Consider the following 6,000-nt stretch of genomic DNA (forward strand, 5'->3'; position numbering starts at 1 on the left):
TTACATAAAAGTTCCTACTATATATACATCACATTAAAGACATATTTGATGCGGATCGCCTCGTTTACACCGCTAGTAATGCCAACTATTATCTATATTTCTAGTTGCATCCCAACCAGACAACTATATTTGATTATGTGACTACCTTTTTTTTTGCCGAAATTAACAAAAACTTTATGAAAACGAAAAATGTTCTCGAGAAGAAAACGAATTCAACAAGAAGTACAAACGAGGTTTTCGATGAGGCTCGTACCTACAAAACCGCTAACTAACGAGCTATCTACACCGGGCCTCACATATCCTAAACCGAAACAAAACCAAGAAACTAAAAGCAAACGAATACAACGTATTACGAGTACAAAAGATTATGACGAGACATGAAACCTATAAAAAGAGCTCAAATATCCTTAATGAGCATGCCAAACTTTGTCATTCCGCACCTTAAACCACTTTTTGCTTATGCTTTTGGTGTTTCTTGTTCAAAACCGGCGCACGCGGGATTTTACCAGAGTTAATTAGATTAACCGTAATTGGTTCGCTCTCATCCATACACGTCATCATATTATCAAAAGCTACAAATGCCTCGTCGGTCAATTTATGATTTGCCCTGGGGCGGAGGATAGTGTAGACTGTGCGCTAAAAAAAATTACTAAAACATAAGGTTTTTTTAGTGTTTGCCTCAGATGTAAATGAAAAATGTACTAATTTTTGCATCTGCCCCATCTGTGGTCGGGTTCAAATTCCGCCACTGGATTTGCCACTGGAAGCGCCGTTCCTTCTTGAGCGCTTCTTCACGTCTTCGAATTGATCCCTAGGAACTTCTCTTTTTAAATTATAAGACGACTTGCAAAAACCCTTACACGAGGGATCCTCGCAATCACAATAAATTCCTACCATTACGCCCAATCAAAATCGGTGAAGGCCTATCATCTTTCGTATCACTCTCGATATTCCTTCAAAGCTTTATTTTTTTTATTTTCTCCATCTTTAGTCGAGTCAACCTTTCTACGTAAGTGATTTTGTGACTACTAGTAGTAGATCCACTAGTAGCATTAAATAGAAGTTAGAACATCATGTAATTTCACATTCAAAAGTCTCTCTTCATTGATCTCATGTAACTATGTAAGTCGACTAAGTATTTATAATCTTAAAACAAAATAAGAATAAGAACTAATTTACATTAATAACAATACTTAATATTGCGTACGTAAAGAATGAGAAAGAAATATGATGATAAACATTTTTTCTACCCAAAGGGTAGAAAGACTCGTTATATAACCCAAGTTAAAGAGTAGGTATTCAGAAGATCATTCAACCAGTAACATTGGAAAATGACCTCTAACCACTATGAAGGTAATGAACCAATTTATTTTTTAATAATTTGATTTAATAATCAACTAAAAAGAAAAGAAAAAAAATGAGTTTGTATATCTATAGGGAACCAGAGGCTATAGGGAACCAGAGGCTATGAGAAAAAAAGCGTGATGGAGCAAATGATTTGGTGGTCCAAATAATCCATTTCTTCATTTACCAATCTCATATTAATTTTTTTCATTCTTCCATCAATGCTTCATTTTTCTAAAATATCGCGTCATGCCACTCATCCATATCTATAAATTGTTAAATCTATCTATCTATCTATAAATTCTATTAAAATCCTAAAATGATAACATGATAAATAAATTTTTTCTTTCATTTAAAAAAATCAAATAAGAAAAAGAAAAATTTAAAGATCATGTACATATGTCATAATTCTTAATTAATTTAAAATTAAATAATTAAGGAAATCTTTTATAAAAGGAAATACTAATCTCACATTTATAAATTTTAAAACATATAAATATAATAATTGTATTTTAATTTTTCTAAAAAAATTTCTAAAGGCATTTATTATTATTACTAATAATTATTATTAAAAATATAAATACTCAACTTTTAGCAAAATTTCTTATTATTATTATTTATTTTTATTATAATAATTATAATTATAATTATTGTATTATTAATATTCAAATATGTATTCTGTTTACGAGATTAATTACGTTACATAATTACGTTACATATGTATGCGAAAATACATGTCTCTGTATATTTGTAAAAACAACGACAAGTTTCTTAGTCGAACGAGTCATTAAAATAAATGACTTTAGCATTTACATTTACTTAATACCTAAAACATGTCATTAAATTGTTTCGTTAAAACAAATTCGTAATTCCACGGGCCATTTTCACTAGTTTTATATATTTATATATAATAACAAAAGCTAAAATAGATCATTTTAAAAAAGCTTCAACTAATCTTAACTATTCATTAAATTAATCATAAATGATCTAGATCCTTAATTTTTTTCTAATATTGCTTATGACCTCATAATCCTAACCTTCAATTGTTAATAACCTTCAAAACCAAAATTTCTTAAACAAAAAATACCAAAAACAGAGAAAGCTAATTTCCTCTGAAAAATAACACACGACTTGCATTGAGATCCGATTCTTCTTTCACCTAAATCAAATTCGCATACCTAATCGAACTTATGGTCTTTATGGATTATAAATCACGATATTAGTTTAGTTTTTAGGTAGTTCGTTGAAGAATACAAAAATATTTAATCTCATCTAATCCGTAGTTTTTCGAATTTATGTCCTTATGTCATGACTTTAAAGCTACGTAACTATTATGTTTTCATCTTACAGAGTTGCAGGCTGATGCTGGTGGATTTATTTTTCATTTTTCCTTCAAATCTATACTTAGCAGCTGGTTTGGTGTTAATCATTATCTATTTTTATTTGTTTCTCATTTCTACCAACCTATGCGTCTTTAATTTTTATTTTGAATTAGCTAAAAGGAAATCATGTTTGCTTTCTTATTGGATGATGAATATTTGCTGAGTTGGGCTTTGGATTTTGAAGACCTAATAAGGTATGACTATGAGTTGGTTTTATATATACTGAGTTATTTTTATTTTTTTCCTTTCTTAGATTCAAATAGTTGTGTTAAAATGATGTTATATTAGTTAAATGAGCAATCGATTGATGTATGCCAACTGTTTACTTAAATGTCTATGTGAAAACTGTTGTCTTTCTTCAATACATTTTTTACCATGTGATTATGCAATAAAATAAGGTTATTGGTGATTAGATGGATGCTACGTGAGTTTAACTAATGCTCTGCAAATAATTATTTACATTTTGGCTTTAATTTGTCCTGATGTTTTATGTATACATACACTTTCAGGTTATCGTCTTTTCATGTTGATTCTTATTTATACACTTCAAGGTAACTCAATTTATCTGATTTCGTGCACTCTTTCATGTTAATTTGTATGCTTGATTATTGACACTGAAAACTCATTCGAGTTTTTGTGTGTTAATGCTTCTTATTAAAGTTTTATATTGGTATTGTGATTTTCACTTTTTTGTTTGAATTTGTGTTTTTGGTGTTTTAAATTCTCGGGGCCTTTAATTTGAAAGATTTTGTCTTTTTGATGAAACGGTTTAAGCTTTTGTTCAGGTATGTTTTCTTTTCTTTGCGGTCAGTACACATTGATACTGAACTTTTATAACAAGTAAAAAGGATTTGGTTGATGGATTTGCTCGAGAGTTGAGGTTGAATGGTTAGCTTAAAGAATATGCTCTTCACAATAGAGAGCTTTTCGAGAACCAACAATAAGATCGCATGGTCGGCTTCAGTTAATTACATTTCCACCTTTCTCTACCTTGATAAGGTATATATACACTTCCACCTTTCATGATGGATTGGTTTCTGTTTATATTATCAATATATATTACTCATATGAATGAATTTATTACCAAGGTAAAAGTTAATAACAGGTTATATGAATGAATTTATTATACAATTAACCTTTCTCTTACTACTTTTGGGATTTATGATTTTATTAAAATTAACTTTTAATGATACATCTACAATTTATATTATCTATGATTTGGTCAAGATTACTACTGTAAAATCGGCTGGGATGATGTTTGATGTTATATCAGTGATTTGGTTCGACAATTTTGAAGTCTTCAAGAAATGGGTCAAGTTTGCCTCTACATATTTGTTTGGGTCAGAGTATTCATGCCAGTTTTTTATTGATAAATCAATGTAAGTGCAGTCTACAAATTCAGTCTGATCATGGGTTTAAGGTCGTTGGTATGACATTCTATTATAAAATAGACAGACTATATATGAGTACTTTTGAAATGGGTTTGAATGGTTGATAATTTAATATGATATAGTTTTGTAGTTCAAAGTTACAAAAAAGTGCCAACAGTTGATGTCAAAAATTTGCATATCTGAGATGGGTTTTAAATTATTCATGCAGCTGGGCATGGGTATTTTTTACACCATTACATATTATCTGGTCTACTAAATTTGTGTGTTTATTAGATCTCAGTATATAAAGTTTTAGGAAAAGTTTATATACCGAGACTATTACGGAAGTCAACTGTTACTTATTTGACCCAGTATATAGGTTGACATGGGTCATTTTTACTCCATTACATCTCAGTATATAGGTTGCATTTTTTGTATCTCATTATATGAAGTTTTAAGCAACCGAAGTCAACTGCTACTTATTTGACCCATTTCTTATTGTTTAAAATGAACTCGGTGAATACAGGTTGAATAATTTGCAATCTTTCGGGCTAGACAAGGAAACTCTGGATTTAATTGAAATTGTCAATATTTTTAACCCTGTGACTGATTTGTGATTCACTACCTAAGGGCTTCGAGAGCTATGTGATTAAAAAATTTCAATATTAAACGGTCGAGCTTTCTTGGCAGCTCATCTTTTCTCTACCAGTTGGTTTGGAAACATTATTAATAACATAAAGGTGTGTTGCACATGCTCTAATCTCACCATTATTTAACTCATGTCTACGTTAATAAGCTTACTTGCTGGTCATATGCACAATGTAGGGACTGCATCCCCCTATGGTCAAACAAGTATTAGTATTGCCAAAAAAAAGAAAAAAAAAAACTCTAAATGACTCATCGTGGTGTCAAAGATATTTGGACAAACATAAACAATGTGGTATGCTTTATTTTTCTCCTTATAAGAAACTTTCGGGATATTCTTCAATGTCCATTTATCAATTAAAATCTTTACACTGCGTGGATTATTTGCTTTCGGCCTTATGACGATATTGTAAATAGTGCTGATCAATCAAATACTAAACCTCATTCAAATAGGGGAAAGTTTGATATTTTAATGATCTATAAGTATGTATAATTATGTATGTCTATTTGAAACTACTTTCAGTTAAGGGGTTTTTGGTCATACTAACATTTCACATAGCTGAAGGTTTATATATGGACTAATTCCGATATTTACCAATAGATTGCTTGAGATTGAGTAACAGAGTTTCTTTCTTTTGCTACATAAGATTTAATATTATAAGCCACCAAGTGTTTATCAAGGTTGTTAAAGCTTTAAGGATTTACATGATACTGTTAAGGTTACTATATTGGGACTTGGCGAGGAGTCTCGAAATGCTTCAAATATGTCATTATCATGAGTTTTAAGAAGATTATGTTATAGAACGTATCTTGGTGGAATTCAATGGCTAATAGTTGTAAATTTAGTAGCGATGTTTTACTTAACAATTATATGGTTTAATTTATAATAGACTTTTTTACTTCGTTGGTCTTTCAATTATACACGAAATTGCAATCCGAGTCCCTCAAGTTTTTTTTTGATTTTCGAGTCCTTAAAATTGCAAAATTTTGCAATTCGAGTCCCTCCGTCAGTTTGCCGTCTAAATTAGCCGTTAACCCTTGACATGTGCCATGCATGTGAGGGTAAATCGTCTTTTTACTCTTTTCTTCGACTTTTTTGCTCCGTTGGTCCTTCGTTTATAGACAAAATTGCAATCCGAGTCCCTCAAGTTTTTATTTTATTTTATTTATTTTTTTTTAAAGGCCAAGCATAATCTATCTATCTATAAGTTCTATTATATCTCTAAAATGATGATGTAATAAATAAATATTTTTAAATT

At 30.2% G+C, this 6,000-nt stretch overlaps 1 long non-coding RNA gene across 1 annotated transcript; it reads left to right on the forward strand.

Moving 5' to 3' along the window:
- Positions 1-2,752: 2,752 nt before the first annotated feature.
- LOC139858487 (uncharacterized) lies at positions 2,753-5,585 on the forward strand. Its single transcript, XR_011762966.1, has 3 exons — positions 2,753-2,920; positions 3,236-3,277; positions 3,512-5,585. It is a non-coding gene; the product is annotated as an uncharacterized lncRNA (long non-coding RNA).
- Positions 5,586-6,000: the final 415 nt, after the last annotated feature.

The sequence above is a fragment of the Rutidosis leptorrhynchoides genome, chromosome 7 (genome assembly GCF_046630445.1).
Source record: "Rutidosis leptorrhynchoides isolate AG116_Rl617_1_P2 chromosome 7, CSIRO_AGI_Rlap_v1, whole genome shotgun sequence".
Classification (NCBI taxonomy): Eukaryota; Viridiplantae; Streptophyta; class Magnoliopsida; order Asterales; family Asteraceae; genus Rutidosis; species Rutidosis leptorrhynchoides.